This window comes from Crocuta crocuta, unplaced genomic scaffold (genome assembly GCF_008692635.1).
Source record: "Crocuta crocuta isolate KB4526 unplaced genomic scaffold, BGI_CrCroc_1.0 scaffold107, whole genome shotgun sequence".
Classification (NCBI taxonomy): Eukaryota; Metazoa; Chordata; class Mammalia; order Carnivora; family Hyaenidae; genus Crocuta; species Crocuta crocuta.
In genome coordinates, this window is record NW_027531877.1 from 4285320 (window position 1) to 4306451 (window position 21132).

The 21132-nt window shown below is 38.4% G+C and overlaps 1 protein-coding gene and 1 pseudogene across 6 annotated transcripts in view; both read right to left on the reverse strand.

The window, feature by feature from the left end:
- MIER3 (MIER family member 3) overlaps nucleotides 1-21132 on the reverse strand; it is a 187054-nt gene that overhangs the window by 80781 nt on the left and 85141 nt on the right. The window lies entirely within an intron of this gene.
- LOC144239041 (large ribosomal subunit protein uL30-like) lies at nucleotides 12532-13317 on the reverse strand (annotated as a pseudogene).

Below are 21132 nucleotides of genomic sequence, written 5' to 3' on the forward strand. Positions count from 1 at the left end.
GAATAGTACCTGATTCATAATAGATATTCAATAAATATATAAATGAGAGGCACCTGGCTGGCTCAGTCAGTTGAGCATCTGACTCTGGATTTCAGCTCAGGTCATGGGATCAAGGCCGAGTATCAGGCTCTGCACTGAGCATGGAGTCTGCTTAAGATTCTCTCTCTCTCTCTCTCTCTCTCTCTCTGTTTCTCTCTCTCGTTTTCTCTGCCCCTCTCTCCCATTCATGTGCATGTTCTCTCTCTCTCAAATTGAAAAAAAGCGTGTGTAAGTAAATAAATAAATTATATATATATAAACTATATATATATATGCATTACACACACACACACACACACACACAAAACATTTTGGAAAAATTTCCAGTCAAATTTATAAAGTACATTAACCCTGATAAATGTCTCCAATCAGGGGCAGAGATGGCCACAAATTCTAGTGTCCTAAACAATGGCCCATTTTGCACATTTATAGATCATGATTCTTTAAGAATGAATGACCACACTAAGGGCCCTCAACTACAAATGTTGCATACACTAAAACTGAACTGAATACCAATAAAACTATGTTTTACATAGTTAGCTCATGCCCTTGCCCTCAAAAGTTAAAATTAAGAATGTCTACTAACTTACAACAAATATTACACAAAGATCATTCCTGTCTGTAGTAGCCAGGAGATAAATACTTCCTGTAAAAATGCGGCAGTGAATTTGACTTAGAAAATTCCAAACCCAAGTATCTATTTTTTAAGTGGTTAATTACAAAGAAAAGTTTGCTCATTTACTTCCCGTGTGGTTAAAAAGGAAGAAGGACTGAGTTTTGGATTTCATTTCTGTGGTCACCTTATTTCAGAGAGCCAATGCTGTGAAATTATAAATAGTGTTTACTTCCATTTTTCCCTGTATCTCAAATGTTTCCTCTAACTTTCGTTTGGAAGTTACAAAACGAAGTCAAGTCAAAATGAAAACAGAAAAACAAAACAAAGACCTTAACCCCTTTGCTTTGACCTGGCAGATCAGAACTACATAAACATAGAGGTGAAATAAGTGTGGGGAAGGGCTTTATTGTTGGAACTGTGAGATGGTCAGTGAGTCTGGAGATTCCATCCAGAATTCAATCCAGACTCAAGAAAGGACTGTGGAAAAAAGCCTCAACATAGGATGATCCCATAACTATTCATTTATTCAACAAACATTAACCACATGTCTGGCACTGAAGATCTTGGGGTATGTAAGACATAGTCTCCTCATAGAAATTATTTTTCAGTGAAGAAAATAACTAACAAATGATTGTACAGATGATCATCCTGCTGTGGTGACAACAGTTCCTACAAAGGAGATGCACACAGCGTAGACTGAGATTCCCAACCCCAGTTCACTTCTTGGTCTCTAGACTTTTAGTATTTACCCCTACTGTTTGTCCTCAGTTTGCTTAGCTCCTCCTTTTACTCATTATGTCAGTCCTGTCTATTCCAGCTCCCTCTTCTCCAGAGCTCTGGCAAATCATTACACCCCTGTCACTTTTATGCATCCAGAATTTGGAAACACCAATATTATTTTCTGCATAGTATCCTAGTCTGGTCAGAGCTACTTAGAAGAATTATCATCATAGAACATCCCAAACAAGATTCTTTAGATTCCTATCATTCTAAAATGGAGTCGGCATGGTCTATACAATGTAGTGTGGGAGGCCTGCATTAAATGACAGCAATCCATGTCCTGCCCCCCCAAGAGTCCTCTCTGTTTCCTTCAGTGACAATGGGAATGTCATCATAGCCTCTGTGAGATGATACCTCAAGTGAAATGCTCATAGCTAGGTTTTGTTTCTGCTGCACTTTCTGGGGGTTGAGAGCATTGCCACTGCTCAGGCATATTTACTCAGACCAGTATCTATAATCTTGACCAGCTTAGACAATGCCCACAAACTTATAAAGTTCTTGATTTTCACATAAGTTTTTCTCATTTCCTTTTAGGTCATAAATAACGAGACCTGCTATGCCCAAAGATGTTACGATCGTGGACATCAATCTGTGGTGAGGCAAAACCAGAGTCCAATTTTCCCAGAGTCCCCTCCCAGTAAAGTCACACAAGACACACTTCCCCTAGCAAGGATTTGTTACAATATGTGAAATGTTCCCGGGGCACCTGGGTGGCTCAGTCTGTTAAGTGTCTGACTTTGGCTCAGGTCAGGATCTTGTGGTCTGTGGATTCAGGCCCCTGTCAGGCTCTGTGCTGACAGCTCACAGCCTGGAGCCTGCTTTGGATTCTGTGCTGCCTCTCTGCCTCTCAACAGCTCTCTCTCTCAAAAATAAATAAACATTAAAAAAAAACATATTAAATGTTTCTCTCTTAGAGTCTCTCTTAGAGACTCAGTCTGTTAATTAGGTAGTTGGTCAGGTAGGCATCCTCTCCCTACCTCATACCCAGGCCGAAGACTCTCAAAAGGAAAGTAAGTGTTCATCATAAATCAAATTGTACAATTTAAGCAGAAAGAGCCACTCTGATCAGTCCTGAGAATAGTGGGACCACTTCTAAAATCTAAGTATGAGATATAGAACAACAAAGAGACCTTAAGTATTCTCTTCACATACCAAGAAGCTAACTATGTGATGTGATGGATGTGTTAAATAACTTGATTGTGAGAATCCTTTCACAATGTATACATATATCAAAACATCACATTGTATGCTTTAAATACATTACAATTGTTAGTCAGTTATACCACAATAAAACTGGGGGTGAGGGAGGGGGAGCAAAAACACACAAACCAACAAAACCCAAATCCATTTCTGTTAATTACAACCAAGAATCTTGATGTATGTAAGAACAATCTATAAGATACTTTAAAAATAATATATGGGCTCTAGAGCTTCAGGATTTTTGGCACCTGTGGGAGAAACATACACATAGAGACCTAACTATATATAATTTGGAAAATGCTGTAACAGACACACCTACAAAGAACTCTGAAAACCAATGGAAGGAGTCTTTTTGTTCTTGAGTGGAGCAGGGGTCCAGGTCAGGCTTCACCAGGAACCGACAAAACATGAACTGAGTCTTTAAAGGTCCATTAGATTTCATCATACAAAGAGGAGAAGAAAAAGATTTGTATTTAAAGGGAAAAGCATAATCAAATATATGGTAGGAGGAAGCTGAGCCTGAAGAGAAAGTAATTTAGGTTATGAGCATCGTTACACTTAAGGTTGAAGAAAAATTAGGGAGAGTATCTGAAGAAGTATAAGGAAAATTAAGGTAGATAAGTAGGTAAAACTAACTTCCTTAAAACCCTAAGTTGACATTCCAAAATATTTGAACATTATTTTTGTCAGATTTCTTTCACTTTTAGAGCCAAGGCATATTAGACCATCACCTGCTTAAGCTGGTAGGAGGAGAGTGGGTCACTGAAATGAGGAATGGATTGGAACCAGAGGGCAATAATCCAGCTAGTCACTGAAAACAGGACAAAAACTAGTAAATTATTTTAGGTTTAAAGAAGCCTTATTCAGATAAAAGAATAAAGAGGAAACAAAAGACATACTGGAGAAATAGAAAACAATTAGCAAGATGATACATTTAAATCTAACTATATCAATAATTGCAGCCATAATTAAAAGACAGAGATGATCATGTATCAATTTTGGCTAATCAGTTGTGTTATGGACTGAATTCTGTCCCCTGCCAAATTCCTTTCTTAAAGTGCTAATCCAGAGTGACGATATCAGGAGATAGGGTCTTAGGAGCCAAATAAGGTTAAATAAGGTCATAAGGGTGGGACTCTAATTCAATAGAACTGTGGCTGTATAAGGAGAGGAAGAGAAGGTAATCTGTCTCTCTTTCTCTTTCTGTCTCCTTGTCAGTGTGTGTGTGTGTGTGTGTGTGTGTGTGTGTGTGTGTGTGTGTGTGATTGTACCCAGAAAAGGAAGAAGGCAACATCGCAAGCCAGGAAGATGGCCTTCACTGCCAGACACTGAGTAGACTGGGTCCTTGGTCTTGGATGTTTCAGTTTCCCGATCTGTGAAAAATAATTTCTGTTTTTTAAGCTGCCCAGTCTGTGGAATTTGTTATGGAAGACAGAGCAGAGAAAAAAATGGAAGAAATGTATTACATTAAGGCAAGAAGTTAATAAATAGGGAAACTGGAGTGCAGGAGTAAAGGGATCAAAGGGAACCCTCTGTAGTTTTCACTCAATTTTTCTATAAACTCAAAACTGCTCAAAAAAGAAATTCTATCAGTTTTTTTTAATGTTTTTTATTTATTTCTGAGAGAGAAAGAGAGACAGCATGAGCAGGGGAAGGTCAGAGAGAGAGAGGGAGACACAGAATCTGAAGCAGGCTCCAGCCTCTGAGCTAGCTGTCAGCATAGAGCCCGATGCAGGGTTCGAACCCATGAACCATGAGTTCATGACCTGAGCTGAAGTCGGATGCTTAACCGACTGAGCCACCCAGGCGCCCCTCTATCAGTTTTTTTAAAGGCAGAAATTGTACAACTGGCTAGAGAAGCAAGATTCCCTATACAGTGCATGTAAGAAATGCACATTAACTATAAAGACACAAAAGGTTAAAAGAGAGAGGACAGGAAAAGATATACTAGACTAACGCTAATCAAAATAATGCTGGAGAGCCTATATTAATATCCAGACACAAAAGGTTTCAAAGCAAAGAATCTTTCCAGAGACACACAAAGTCAATTCATAATGATAAAGTGTCAACTTACCACAAGGATATAACAATCTTAAGTATTTATTTGATAACAGAGCTCCAAATAAACATAAAGCAAAAACTTATAGAACTTCAAGGAACAGTAAATAAATCCATAATTATAGTCAGAGATTCCAATAACCCTCTCTCAAGAATTAAAAGAATAAAGAAAAAGTCAGTAAAGCTATAGCAGACTCGAGCACTACTATCAGCCAACCTGACCTAGTCAATGCATATAAAACACTGCATTCCCAAACAGCAGAAAACATACTCTTTTCAAGTGTGTACACAATATTTATCAAAATACATCATATTCTGAAGCTTTGACAAATTTTAAATGATTCAAGTAATTGTATATTTTATGACCAGTGTAAAATTAAATTAAAAATCAGTAACAGAGCAGCGCCTGGGTGGCTCAGTCAGTTGAGCATCCAACTTTGGCTCAGATCTTGATCTCATCGTTTGTGAGTTCGAGCCCCACATCAAGGTTGCTGCCGTCAGCCTGTCAGCACAGAGCCTGCTTCAGATTTTCTGTCCCCCTCTCTTTGACCATCCCCCGCTCGTACTTTCCCCAAAATAAATAAATATTTTTAAAAATCAGTAACAGAAAGATATTTGGGAAATCTCCATATACATTTGACCCTTGAAGAACATGGAGGTTAGGGACACTGACTGGCCACACAATCAAAAATCCACATATAACTTTTGACTCCCCGAAATTTAATCACTAATAGCCTACTATTGACTGGAAGCTTTACTGATAGCATAAACAGTCAATTAACATATATTTTGTATGTTACAAGTATTATATACTGTATTTTTACAATAAAATAAGCTAGAGAAAAGAAAATGTTATTAAGAAAATTGCAAGGAAGAGAATACATTTATAGTACTATATTGTAAAAATATCTGTGTGTAAGTGCATCTGCTCAGTTCAAACTTGTGTTGTTCAAGGGCTAATTATAATTGGAAACTAAATAACACACTTTTAAACAACAAAGGTGACAAGGGAAAGTTAAAAAATACTTTGAACTGAGGGCAAATTAAAACACAACATATCAAATAGCAGGGATGTCTAAGTGGTAAACTGAACAATGATCCCCAAAAATGTCCACATAGAACCTGTGAATGTTACCTTATATCACAGAAAGGACTCACAGATGTGATTAAGTAAAGAATCTTGGAATGGGGAGATTTTCCTGAATTATTAGAGTGAACCAATGCAATCACAGTAATCCTTATATGAGGAACCGAGAAGAGGTCCGAATCAGAAAAAAGGGCAATGTGATGACAGAAGCTGAGACTGAAGTGATACCCTCTGAAGAGATAAAAAGGGCCCTCAAGCCAAGGAACACAGACGGCACTAGAAGCTAAAAACAAAAAAAAGTAAAAAGAAAAAAGGTGAGCCTGGTTGGCTCAGTTGGTAAAGCATGCAGCTCTTGACCACAGCGTTGTGAGTTTAAGCCCAACACTGGGTGTACAGACTACTTTAAAAAAAAAAAAAAAAAGGAAAGGGCAAAGAAACATAGCCTCTCCACAAAGATTCTAGAACGAGCCAGCAGGCCAGCCCTGCCAATACCTTGATCTTAGGTCAGTAAATCTGAATTTGCACTTTTTACCTCCACAATTGTAAAAACTATTTTGTATTCCTTTAAGCCATTAGGTTTGTGGTGATTTGTTAAAAAGACAACACAATGGGACTCTAAGATAGCCCCTAAAATACTACTTAGAAGGACATTTAGAGGAAAAAACACCAGACTTTTGCCTTACGAAACTAAGAAAAAAGAAGCAAATTCAAAGTAGCAGCAGAAAGCAAATGCTAAAAATCAGAGCAGAGATCAATGAAAAATAAAACAGAAAAACAATAGAGAAAAATCAGTGAAACCAAAAGCTGGTTCTTAAAAATCAATAAAGTTGAAGGGCACCTTGGGTGGCTCAGTCGTTAAGTGTCCCACTTTAGCTCAGGTCATGAGCTCGCATCTCACAGTTTGGGAGTTTGAGCCCAGCCTCAACAGTGCACAGACCACTCAGAGCCTGGAGCCTGTCTCAGATTCTGTCCCCTACCTTGTTTGTGCTCTGTCTCTTTCTGTCTCTTAAAAATAAATAAACGTTAAAAAAATTTGTTTTAATCAATAAAAAGAAAAAGAAAAAGAAGACACATATTACCAGCATCAGGAATGAGAGAAGTGAAATCCCTACAGATACAACTGATGTTAAAATAATGATAAGGAATTTCCCTTGTGCTGATGCTGGGCAGGCCCCCCCTCATCCCTTTCAGATACCTTGGAGGGGCAAGGGGCTGAAGAAGGCCAGACCCAGGTTCCAGGGGCACAGGCAGGACAGCTTTTGGCTGTGTACATAGGGTGCTTTATTCTCCACAGAGTGATACATGCTAAGACGGGTTGGACTCGGGTCAATGATCTCATAAGTACAGAACTGAATAAAGTAGGTCTCTGAGGAAAAAAAATTAAAAGAAAGTATTATGAATAACTTTGTGCTAAAAACTTCAACAACTTAGATGAGAAAATGGACAGATTCTGCAAATTAGGAAAGTTGCCTCAAGAAGAAATAGATAACTTGAATAGCTCTACATCTGTTAAAGAAATTGAATTTGTAGTTAAACTCCCTCCTCCAAAGAAAACCCCACAGCCAGTATCTTTACTGAGTTCCACCAAATATTTAAGGAAGAAACAATACAAACTATATACAAACTCTTCCAGTAAATTGAAGAGGATGGAATACTTTCCAAGTCATACTATGAGGCCAGCATAACCATGATACCAAAACCAGACAGAAAAAAAAAAAAAAAGAAAACTACAGACCAATATCCATCATGAACACACATGCAAATATTCCAAACAAAATGGCAAGTGTAAACTGTATCCAACAGTATATAAAAATGATAATACACTATGATTACACGGGGTCTATCCTCCTGTATCCCCTATTACATGGGGCTTGAAGAAAATGATAATATAAGATTGGATTCATATTCAAATATCAATCAACATAGTTCACCATACATGGTTAGTTCTTAGCTAAAAAACTAAAATAACAACCACCACCTGTGTAATCATGTAAATAAATGCAGGAGAAAATTGTTCCCTAATAAACAAACAAAACCTCTCAGAAAACTTGGACTAGAAGGGAACTTACTTAGTCTGATAAAGTGCAGTTACAAAAAAACTTATAGCTAACATTATATTTAATGGTGGAAATCAAATGTTCATCCCATATAAATTCAGGAGTAAGATGAGAACATGTACTTTTGACATTAAAAAAATTTTTTTAATGTTTATTTTTGAAAGAGAGACAGAACACAAGCTGGAGAGGGGCAGAGAGAGGGGGAGACACAGAATCTGAAGCAGATTCCAGGCTCTGAGCTGTCAGCCCAAAGCCAGATGCAGGGCTCAAACTCACGAACTGTGAGATCACGACCTGAGCCGAAGTCGGATGCTTAACTGGCTGAGCCACCCAGGAACCCCACTGACATCTGTATTCAACATTCTATGGGTGGGCCTAACCAGTGCAATAAGGCTAAAGTAATAAATAGTTAGCAGCCAAATTAGAAAGAAAGAAGCCAAACTGCCTTAGAAGACATGATAATCTATATGGAAAAAGAGATGGAATCTGGTTAAAAGCTACTACAGTTAATATATGAGTTTAGGAATGTTGCAGGATTCAAGGACAATATATAAAAATCAATTGTATTTATATACACTAACAATGGACAATTGGAAATTGAAATTAAAAATAACTTTTAAAATACCATCAACAATATGAAACATTTAGAGTTAAATCTGACAAAAGATATGCAAGATACATACACTAAAACCTATAAAATATTGCTGACAAAAATTAAGGAAGACTTTTAAAAAAGGAAAGGATGGAGTGTTCATGGAAAACTCAGTGTTGTTAAAGGACAATTCTTCCCAAACCCATCTATAGCCTCAACATAATTTCAATAAAAAGCCCAGCAGATTTTTTTTTTTTTGTAGAAATAGACAAGTTGATTCTAAAATTCATATGGTAATGCAAAGGACTAAAATTGCCAAAATGTCTTTGAAAGAGAAAAGCAGAATTGGAGGACTAACACAACCTCATTTACAAACCACAGTTAACAAAATAGTATGGCATCCAGAGAGACAAAGACATCAATGGGCCAGACTAGAGAGTTCAGAAAGAAGCCCACACCTATATGAACAGTTGATTTTTGACAAAGGTGCAAAAGCAATGCAATGGAGAAAAGATAGCTTTTCCCACAAATAATGCTGGAGCAAGTGGATACTCACATAAACAAAATGAATTCTGACCTATGTCTTGTGTCATTAAAAATTAACTCAAAATGGATTATATACACAACTGTAAAATCTAAAACTATAAAACTCCTATAATAAAAAAAGGAGATATTCCCAAATCGTTATGACACAGGTGAAGCAAAATTTCTTAGATATAAAACCAAAAGAAAAAAATTATAAATTGTACTTCACCAAAATTAAAAAAAATTGGTTGATCTTCAAAAGAAATTATTAAGAAAATGAGAAGAGGGGCACCTGGCTGGCTCAGTGGGGTGAGGATCTGACTCTTGATTTTGGCTCAGGTCATGATCCCAGGGTCATGGGTTGGAGCCCACATCAGGCTCCAAGCTAAGTGTAGAACCTGCTTAAGATTTCTTCCTTTCTGGGGCGCCTGTGTGTCTTAGTCGGTTAAGCATCCGACTTTCGCTTAGGTCATGATCTCGCGGNTATTTTTACAAAAACATTAAAAATTAAAAAAAAAATATTCTCTCCCTCTCTCCCTCTCTCTCCCTCTGGCCCTTTTCCACAATTGTGTGCTCTCTCTCTTTCTCTCTCTCAAAGTAAAAAAAAGAAGAAAGAAAATGAAAAAAGAAAAAGGAAAGCCCCAGACGGGGTGCCAGTCTGGCTCAGGCGGTGGAGTGTGCAATGCTTAATCTCAGGGCTGTGAGTTCAAGCCCCATGTTGGGTGTGAAGATTACTTAAAAATAAAATCTGAAAGAAAGAAAGAAAAAAGAAAGAAAGAAAGAAAGAAAGAAAGAAAGAAAGAAAGAAAGAAAGAAAGAAAGAAAGAAAGAAAGAGAAAGAAAGAAAGAAAGGGAGAGAGAGAGAGAAAGAGAGAAAAGAAAAGTCACAGACTGGAGTATGTATTTGTAAATCATATTCCTGATAAAGGCCCTATATTAATTATGTATAAAGAACTCTCAAAACTCAGTAATAAGATTTAAAAGCAGGGACTCAAAGAGATCTTTATACACTCTTGTACACTGCAGCATTATTCACAATAACATGAAAGGTAAAAGGAACCCAAGTGTCCATTTATAGAGGAATGGATTACAAAACATATTATATACACACAGTGAAATATTCAGCCTTTTAGGAAAGAAATCCTGACATATACTAGTTTGGACGAATTATGAGGCAATTATGCTAAATGAAATAAGCCAGTCACAAACCATATGATTCCATTGACAGGAGATTCTTAGGAGCAGTCAAATTCATAGAGACAGAAAGTAGAATGGTGGTTGCCACAGCTGGGGGTGAATAGACAGTTATGGTTTCATACATAGCTTCAGTTTATCAGGATGAAAGAGTTCTAGGAAGGGATGGTGGTGATAGTAGCACAACAATACTTAATGCCATTGAATTTTACATATAAAAGTGGTTAGGATGGCAAATTTTATATTAAATATATTTTACCACAATTTAAAGCAAACTTAATAAATAGAAAATAACCCAAAATTTTAAATAGGGCAAAATGTTTGAACAGACATTCCCAGAAGAAGATACACGGATGGAAAATAAGCATATGAAAAGATGCTCAACATTGTTACTCACTGGGGAAATGCAAGTTAAAACCACAATGAGAGATCACTACATACCTATTAGATGACAAAAATTAAAAATACTGACCATACTAAGTTTTGGCAAGGATATGGAAGATTTAGAATTTTCATATTGTGCTAATGGTAAAGTAAATGGTACAACTACTTTGGAAAACAGCTGGGAAGTTTCTGAAGAAACAAAATATATTCTTACCGTATATGATCTAGCCTTTTGACTTCTAAGTATTTACACAAGAGAAATGAAAGCAGATGTCCATACAAAGACTTGTAAAAAAATATTTATGGCAATTTTACTTGTAAAGGCTAAAATTCTGTAAACAACCCAAATGTCCATGAAGAGGTAAATGTATAAACAAATTGTGGTGTATCCATGTGATAGACTACTACCTCCCTTCTTTTATTAGTCCTTTTTATTAACAAAAGGAACATGGAGAGATCTCAAAATAACTATACCAAGTGAAAGAAGCCAGACAAAACAGTAGTACATACTGTACGATTTCATTTACATACCATTCTAGAAACTACAAACTAGTCTGTAACGACAGAAAGAGATTGGTGGTTGCCTGGGCATAGAAAGAAAGGAGGAACAGGAGAGGAAGGAATTAATTACAAAGGAGCATGAGCAAACAGCTGGAGGTGTTGGATATCTTCCTTATTTTGATAGTGCGCGTGGTTTCACGGGTGTATGCATATGTCAAAACTTTCCAAATTGTATACTTTAAATACGTACAGCTTATTGTATGTCCATTTTACTTCAATGAAGCTGTTAAAATAAATAAAGGAGTTTTATAAGCTCAGACTCGATCTGTCTCAGTGAATTCCATCTGTTGGTGGAGGCAGAGATGGAGGGGCATAACAATTTGGAATGTTCACTTTGGGAAATGACCAAGGAAGATAACTTGGGATGAGAAAAAACAATATTGCTGAGTCACGTGGTAAGTTTTGAAGAAGTCAAAAAGTGTCCTCTTTCTCTACATTTAATCAACATAGAAGGCCTCAGAGTCAAAAGATACTGCATCCAGGAAGGAACTTTTGAGAAAGAAAATGGTTTTTAGGTTTTTTATTTTTCAGATGAGGAAATGAATCCAAGGGAAATAAAGGGTCTAGCTTTCAGTCAGATAGCTTGCAAAGCTAAGCATAAAATGTGAGTCGTCTGAAACCTACTCTAATGTTGTGGGGTTTTTTTTTTCCCTATACCTAAATATCCTAAGCCCTTGCATAATTGTTAATCTGGGTTAGTCCATAAAAATATGGAAAATGATAACACCCATGAGACTCCGAGATAATAGCTAAGATATCTTTCATCACCACGTGGACAGCCTAGAAGGTAGAAGGAAACACCACTACCTCGACCTTCATATTTTCAGTTCCCAAAACCTCTTAGACAGACATCAGGCCCTGTAGGCTACTAATAACCTCCTTGCTACTGTCAGAGTCTGGACAACTTGAAACTGCTACTTCTGATGTGAACTACTTACAGGCAGAGTCAGTTCTGCAAGAATGCTTGAAAACACAAATGTCTTGAAAACACAAATATGGTCCAAGGTGATTGATATGTTCAGAAACAATATGAGGATAGTGCACATTTACCCTTGCCTGTGTGAAGTGAGTTCTTATGAGTGAAAAGCACTGGATGAAAGCAGAAAACTGCACTCAGCTGAATCCAGCGGTCTGGGATACCTGAAATGCATATGCGCATGTGCACAGACCCCTCAACGCTCTACCAGATATCTCTGTGCGGGACATGTGTCCTCATCCACATCTGGTGTTACAATTTTTTACATAACCTACTTTCTGAACACTTTACACTGAGTCACAAGCTGCAACCCTTTCAACACCCACGTCCTCAAATTTGAAGTCTTTTAAAGATAAAGTGCCATGTTTATTTTATTATTTATGAATTTCCCTCTTTTCCTCACTTAGAAGTGGTTACCGTTTATTAACTGAGAAGATTATAAAAATAATCATGGGAGACACCTCAGTTCATCCTTTTAGCAAGTCTGTTGATCTGGTCTTCCCTGTTGGTCACCATCTCCACCTTCTACAATATACCTGATCTTTTTCTTCATTCTACCTCGTGGAGAAGATAATTTGAAGGGCCACGGGAAGTTGTTTGCCTCTCTGAAGTACTTTCCAACAGGATAGATCTCATGAATAAGACCTTCTATGTAGATGATGCCCTTTTCCCCAAGCATTTGAGCAATCAAAATGTTCTCTGTCAGGACAATGGACTTTTTGTTGATTTTGCCATGACCATGCTGGCAGATCAATTCATTTACTGATTTCAGGTTTGGGAACTCCACATAGTAAATTGCTCCACCACCCTCAGCATGTTAACTGAAGCCTTGCTGAGCTTAACAAAAGTGCCACTGAAGAACTGACAAAGATGAAGAAGTGTCAACACCTTTTGGATCTTTGGGCTCACACCACTGATACCTCTGATCCTGAAAACAAATGCCCACTTGGGTTCCACCTTACATGGAAGTTGTTTGCATTTCTTTTTTTTTTTTTTTTTTTTTACAAATAGTTTATTGTCAAATTAGTTTCCACAGTTGTTTGCATTTCTTACCCCATCCTCACAATTCGAGTCTTACTTCTGTATATCTGCCAATCTCCCCTTTTCTGGTGCTTAGCTTTTTCATAGATAAGCTTCCTCCTTGCCTTGGGAAGCATCATTTGAGCAAATTTCTCAGGTGCTTGATCTTCAGCTCTGCAATACTTTTTTCTTACTGGTTTCTGGCACAGCAGGAGTCTTCTTTTTCTCCTTTCTACATCCTCTGTTTTGGCTGCCTATGAATGTCTTAAGTTATGAGGCTGCTTATGAATTTTTTTAACCATTTAACATGTGTAAAACTGTGCTAGCATTTTTATTAGGTTCCTATACCTTTTTCTTTAATGTGTCATTTATGAAGTTCTGGAGTGTTGTCTCCCTGCTCCCATCTTTTCCCATAAGCTGTTTCCTTTTTCTTGCACTGTTGTGCATTTCACAGTGGTTTTTACGGGTGCATATGTCACATTTCAGCAGAGCTAAACCAGGAGTGCAGGGTAGACCCTTGAAACACTAATTTTGGGTCCAGTATCTGTGCCCATGCACATGCACACACATACATATACCCACAAACACACAGAGTTTTGTTTAAATACTACTGGGCTGGTGTCCTGTCATGTAAGTTTGTTTCAGAGTTGACAGGAGAACAAAGTATCCTTTTCAGAGTCAGCTCACACAATGATTATTAGTTACAGCATACCAGTCCTTTGTTCCTTCTGAGCAGTGACTGATCTTGGATGCAATGGAGACCATTAGTGCTGGTCAAACAGCAAAGACACGTATTAAGTCAGCTCATACATAATGGATCAGGCTTAGCAATGACCCACCCTTTTGGCATCTTAGGTGCTGGTAACAGTATAAGTCAAAGCATATTCCATCATGGTCTACACCATAATCACGTGGGGAACTGAATAGAATAAACACGCCTGGGCTCTACTCCTGATCTGCCAAATCGCAGCCTCTAAGATCAGGACTAATGAATCAGCATTTCATTTTCGTTCTATGTTTACTAATTAACTGATTAATTACGTAATTTTTTAAATGTTTATTTTTCCTTTTTTAAGTGTATTTATTTATTTTGAGAGAGACAGAAGGCACAAGGTAGGGAGGAGCAGAAAGAGAGGGAGAAAGAATCCCAAGTAGGCTCTGTACTGTCAGCCTGGAACAAGATGTGGGGTTTAAACACAAACCATGAGATCATGACCTGAGCCGAAGTCTGAAACTTAATCAACTAAGCCATGCAGGAACACCTATTTATTTATTTTAAGAGAGAGAGGGAGAGAGAGAGAGAGAGAAAGAGAGAGAGAGAGCGAGAGAGCACACACATGAGCAAGGGAGGGGCAGAGAGAGGGAGAGAGAAAATCCTAAGCAGGCTCTGTGCTAACAGCAGAGAGCTTGACATGGGGCTCTAACTCACAAACCATGAGATCATGATGTAAGCAGAAATCAAGAGTTGGAGGCTTAACTCACTGAGTCACCCAGGTACCCCCATTTATGTATGTTTTGAGGGGGCGGGGCAAAAAGAGAAGGACAGAATCCCAAGTAGGCTCTGCACTGTCAGCAGGGAGCCCGATGATAGATTTGATCCTGCAAACTGTTGAGATCATGACCTGAGCCAAAACCAAGAGTCAGACACTTAATTGACTGAGCCACTCAGGTGCTCCAAGGAAGATGCATTTTGACAGGCATTCAATCATCCTCAGGCACCCTGAACTTTAAGAACTCCTGGAGTGGATTGTCTACATGAACTGCAGCAAGACACACAATGCAGAGCCAGGCTCCTTGGTACTTGACATTAAGCCTAACTTCTTTTTTACCTAAAACAGCTGGCTATTAGTCTGTTTCATATATTATTATTATCCAATTATAATGGCTTTTGTCCAGTTTTAGACCAGTATCACTGAGGATTTGTCACAGGTGCCACATGTTGACCTGTTGTGATAGAGGAAGTTGATAGAAAAGTGCCAGAGAGTACTTCGACATATTAGAGAGTGTTGCAGTGTATCTGGTTCATTAAGTTCATATCTCATCTGTCTGTCAAAAAATTTTTAGAACTATTTTTTCAGAACTTTGAACTAAATTCTCTGGTGTGTTCTGAAACAAAGACAGGACACCTGGAACTTCCTAATGAATAATTTCTATCTTCCATAATCTAGTCACTGATTAATTAGTACTAAGATCTGTACTTGTGTACAAGATGGGCTGGGAACAAAATAGCAGTTAAAAATCACAGAGATATTTATGAGTACATTCAAGGAATATAATTATCTTTCTGAAGAAGATAACCATTATTATGATGTAGTATACAGTCATGTCTTACAATCACCAGCAAGTATTAATGTGATGTTTAACAACTTCCACCTTGGAAGATGATTGAGTCGCAGGAAAAAGAATGAAAGAGCTTAACTTAAAAGAGATCTTTAACTTCTGTTAAAGAGATCCCTTAAAGAGATCTTCACTCTCTCCTTAGCAGACTCAAATACACATTATAAAATAACTCTAGTAGCACTTCCTATGTTGAGAGGAAAAAAGCCAAGTCCTGTCTTCTACAGTGTGCAGGAGAACACTGTAACAAAGATGTTTTTGAAGTAAACAGTGAAGAAAATGGACATTAAAGTACAGAATTAAAATGGATTTGCTTTGTCTCTTTTGAAATTATTGAAACAAGAACTACCAAGATGGAATTTATTATGCATGCTTCATAAAATGGCACCATGTATCAGAAAATCAATGAGAGAATTAGCTAAGTGCTAGAAACCTCCATTACCAGAAGAAGCTATGCTAACAATTAATCTTGCCCACCTTTTCTTTTTTTTCTTTTCTTTTTTTTTTTTTTAGTGTTTATTTATTTTTGAGAGAGAGAGAGAGACCAAGCTTGAGTGGAGCAGGGGCAGAGAAAGAAGGAGAAACAGAATCTGAAGCAGGCTCCAGGCTCCAAGCTGTCAGTACAGAGCCTGATGTGGGGCTCAAACTCATGAACCGCAATATCATGACCTGAGCCAAAGTTGGACCTACTGAGCCACCCAAGTACTCCTTGTCCATCTTTTCTAAACAAAACTTGACTTTACCTGTTCAAAATTCTCACTTTCTAATGGCATGACAAGTGTCAAGCCTGGTGAAGTATTTAGGAGTAAAATGTCATAACTGCAACTTAATTTCAAAGGGTATAAATATATATAATGTTCAGAAAAAGAAAAAACAAATAAAGCAAAATATTAACCATTTCTGAATCTATAAAGAAGGTAAATGGATGTTCAATGAAGGATTCCTTTAACTTTTCTCATGTTTAAAAATTTTGATAATATAGGGGCACCTGGGTGACTCAGTTGGTTAAGCGTCCGACTTCGGCTCAGGTCAGGATCTCATGGTTCGTGAGTTCGAGCCCCGCATCAGGCTCTGTGCTGACAGCTTGGAACCTGGAGCCTGCTTCGAATTCTGTGGCTCCCTCTCTCTCTGTCCTTCCCCTGCTCATGTTCTGTCTCTCTGTCTCTCAAAAATAAATTAGTGTTAAAAACAAAAAAAAATTTCCCATAATAGAAGTCTGAAGAAAAAAAAGAAATACACAATTTAGCCACTTAAAGTTAATGAAAATATTTAGTCACTCCAGAAACGCCTGTAATCATAGCCAAGCCTGTGAGTACACTTTAGTATGTAATTCTGGTTTTATGACTTAGCATGGCACTCCTCTAAGATTACAGCTGAAGAAGAAGGAAGTGAAACCCGAAACCATCCTATCCACTGCAATTCTTTTGATGCCATGTATATTCCCCTCCAGAAGTATGACTTATAGATTAAACATTACAATGGCTTTCTACCTTTAGGCTGCTTGTCAAAAGATTTTTCCTCTTTCTGTGAATGACTAGCAGCTGAATTGTCATGGTGTGGAGATCAAAATGAGAAGCTGTTGCAGAGAACAGGCTTTACATAAGTCTTCAAACCAGGGGGATTGTAAAATAGGAAAAGGTTTCTAAATAGACTTGAGTCCATGAATAAAATTTTATTTGTCAAAATAAATGACAAAGTGGATTTATTCATAGAGTGAAATCATGGAATCGGAATTTTTGCCTGGAAGGGTCACAGATGTTTAAATATTGCATACGTTTATATTTTCAATATGTCATGTATATTTCCGTTTCAGGAACTTGAAGCAACTGGTTCATCTCAGATTCCCTCTCCCTCTCTCCCTGTCATCATCCTTCTGCAGATCCCACTGCTTCTGTCTCAGCCTTTCATACTTGAAGAGGGGCTGCGGGCAAAGGACCATATCTCATCTGCAGAATGAGGAGGGCCACAGCGCCTCCCAGCCCTGCTGGATCGCATAGCAGTTCAGCTGCATTTTCTTTGCCAGTGAATTGTGTTGTTTACTCTCCTCACCCCCTGGGAACCCACTGGCCTCAGGATCTCTTCAATCAATACTTTAAACCACCCCTTTCCTGAAAGTCGAACAGTGAGATTTCTTTTTTGTCTTGCTGTTTCTCTTTCTCTCCTTCTTCCTTTTTCCTACCAGCTTCCATTTCTGTTAAGTCCAACAAATGATGACTTTCTGAGTTTCTAATATTAGCTGTTAGGTTGCCTGACCTATTAACCCTTTCACAGCTGGCTTCCCTCTGCACCTGCTGGACCATTATAGTTCTAAACTCCATGGAAACCAAAAGATTCTTAAAGCAAACTTAGTAAAAGCTGGTCTCCATTCTCCTAGAAAGGCAAGTTCATGGCAGGTGATGTGTCTAATGGGGTTAGCTGAGCCTAGTTAAATTCTCTACTGGACCTCTTAGGTATAACTGCATGACTTCCCAGTTACTAAATATTTCCGTCTACGTCATCATGCGCATGTAGTTCCAGATGCAAGGTTCAAGTTATGACCAGACAAACACAGAAACACCTGCACATAGTTTTCTAAAGCACCTTCAAGATGACAGGTATTGTGTATGCTCATCTCCTGCTATTATTAGAAACACTTCATACTGACTAAGGTGGTATTGAGGATGAAGAGGATTAAGACTTACAGAGCCCAAATGGTAAACACATGACATAGGGCTTTGGCAGCAGGTTCGGTGGTGTGCAGTTTTATTCAGCACCACACTTCAAATGCTCAGCAAAGAGCCTGCAATCAGGGCACTTTCTAAACAGCAGCAAGGCAATTCAAATGTTTGAACAACTCGTCCAAACTGACCTTCCACCACACCTTAACTAATCTCAGGGGATGGGCAAACTGGCAGCATACTGCCAAGGTAAAAAGCACTGGAGGTGAGGCAAGGGAACCACAGATGCCCACCAACTAAGCAGATGAATCACCATGTCCCTCCATGCCTGTTTCCCCTGAAGTTCAAGGACAAGAACACCTGACTCATCTGGAGTCAGGTAAAGAGGTTGTCTGGAGGACTGCAGGTAACACTGACCACTTGGTCACTTAGTGACTATGCTTAGAACGTGGAGTGATGCTGAAGGGCAAGCACGAATGGGATGCCAAATGACAGCAGACACTCTGAACCCTAGTGGCGATACACTGAGAGGCATAGCATTCCTGTCACCTTTTAGTGCACTGTTTTTAAATTTTATTTTTGAAAGAGAGAGAAAGAAAGAGTGTGGGAGTACCTGAGCAGGAGAGGGGCAGAGAGAGAAGGAGACAGAGGATCCAAAGCAGCCTGTGCACTGACATCAGTGAGCCCCATGCAGGGCTCAAACTCACAAACCGTCAGACCATGACCTGAGCCAAAGTCGGATGTTTAACAGACTGAGCCACCCAGACTCCCCAACACAAATGTTTTTATATGATGATCTAATTAGTAACTAGAGATCCATTAGACAGAAAGCTCAGCATGGCTGTGATGTGACTGCCACTCAAGGAGAATCCTAGAAGTGGGGGCAGAGAGAGAGCAGGAGCCTTTGACAAATGTGTGCTTGAGATGGTAATCTTTTAAGAGCCACATCTGTTCAGAGGGTGAGAGGGCCAACAAATAGGTATAGAGGATTCCACTGCCTTCCTGCAAAGACATTCGGTTGAAGACTACTTGAACTGGGCCAGGAGTGGCATGCATCCACCAGCCATTCTCTGTAGATCTGATTTGTGGACCCTCGTATCCCCCAAGTGAAGAGAGGGCAGCATGAGGGCAAAAGACACACCCAAGTGGGGCTGCTGAAAGAATCTTGCTTCTCCAGAAGATACATAAAATAATCAACACATAATAAAATGAAGCCTGTGGAAAAGTACCAAAAACAAGAGAAGGGGCAACATCCTCATACTCAGATAATCTGTAGGAATCAGGGTGTGGGGGAGAAAGTTTGGGAAATTTTACCTCCTCAAAAGAATGCAAAGCAACTGAACTCTTTGAAACAGATTCAGAAAAGCATAGGATGGATGGAGATGGAAAGACAATGGAACGAAAAGAAAAGGGAGGTGGGTGAAATGACTCTGACACAGCAGAACTGAAATCCGTAATGGAGACAATAAAGAACAGTATTGGCAATATGGTGTCACCTTCCTGGAGGACATTTTAGCAACATATATCAATATCCTTAACTATGTACGTGGCCTTTGACCTGACAATTGTATTTCTAAAACAGTTAATCCAAGGAAATAGTACAAATTAGCAAATATATAACTATAGGATGTTACTGAGGGACTTTTTAAAAGATTTTTTAAAATTTATTTATTTATTTTGAGAGAAAGACATAGAGGACGGGAGAGGGACAGCGAGAGAGGGAGACAAAGAATCCTAAGCATGTTCTGTGGTATCAGCGCAGAGCCCAATGTGGGGCCCAAACTCACAAACCATGAGATTGTGACTTTAACCAAGATCAAGAGTCAAATACTTAACCAACTGAGCCACCCAGGTGCCCCAGCTGGCTTTTTTATAGTAGAAAGATAAGTTTCCTCTAATGGGGAATTAGTGAATTAAACTATGGTATCAATATATCATAATATTAAAATGAACAAAGCATTAGTAATATTAAACAACCATTAAACATAATGATATCAATATGTATTTAGCACAGTTATTTATTTAATACATGCTATATTATTATGCTATATATTATGCTATTGTTACATATGCTGCAAATAGCTATATATATATCATATATATGCTATATATTATTTTATGCTAAAAATAAAGCAGTGTACAAAATAATACATAGAGTAAAATCTTAGTTTGTTTTTTAAAAAATATATTTTTGTGAGAAACATAGAAAATAAGTCTGGAGAGGCATCTGAGTGGCTCAGTAGGTTAAGTGTTCAACTGCAGCTCAGGTCATGATCTCATGGGTTTTGAGTTCAAGCCCCATGTCAGTCTTTGTGCTGACAGCTCAGAGCCAGGAAACTGCTTTGGGTTCTGTGTCTTCCTCTCTCTGCCTTTCCCCTGCTTATGCTCAGTCTGTCTCTAAAAAATAAACATTAAAATTTTTGTTTAATAAAATAAATGAAATTGAAGAAAGAAGAAAAAGCGGTCTGGAGAGATTGTATTATTAGCTTTTGCTGCCTAACAAACCATTCTAAAACTTAGTGGCTTAAAATAACCATTTCTTTAGTTCATGATGTTGCAGGATACAATTTGGGCTGGGTTCATTTGGGCAGTTCTTCTGGACTCTTTTGTCATGCATCTATGGTCAACAGCCTAGTGGCTTGACACTGGCTGGTCTAGGATAGCTCAGCTGGGACAGCTCATTGCTGCTCTTTCTGGTCTCTCATGTTAAGGAAACCAACCTGAGCTTCATCACACAGCACCTTCTGTGGTTCTGAAAGGAAGAGTGAATCCTGAACTGAGAACTGGCGTGTTAGTTCTGCTGCATTTTAGTGGCCAAAGTAAATCACAAGACCAGCTCATATTCAAGAAGATGGAATAGAGACTCTATCCCTTTTTTAAAAAATGTTTATTTATTTATTTTGAAAGAGAGAGTGCAGGGAAGAGGCAGACAGAGAAGGAGAGAGAGAATCCCCAGCAGGCTCTGAGCTGTCAGCACAGAATCTGGTGTGGGGCTCAAACTCATGAATCATGAGGTCATGACCTGAGGTGAAATCAAGAGTTAGCCACT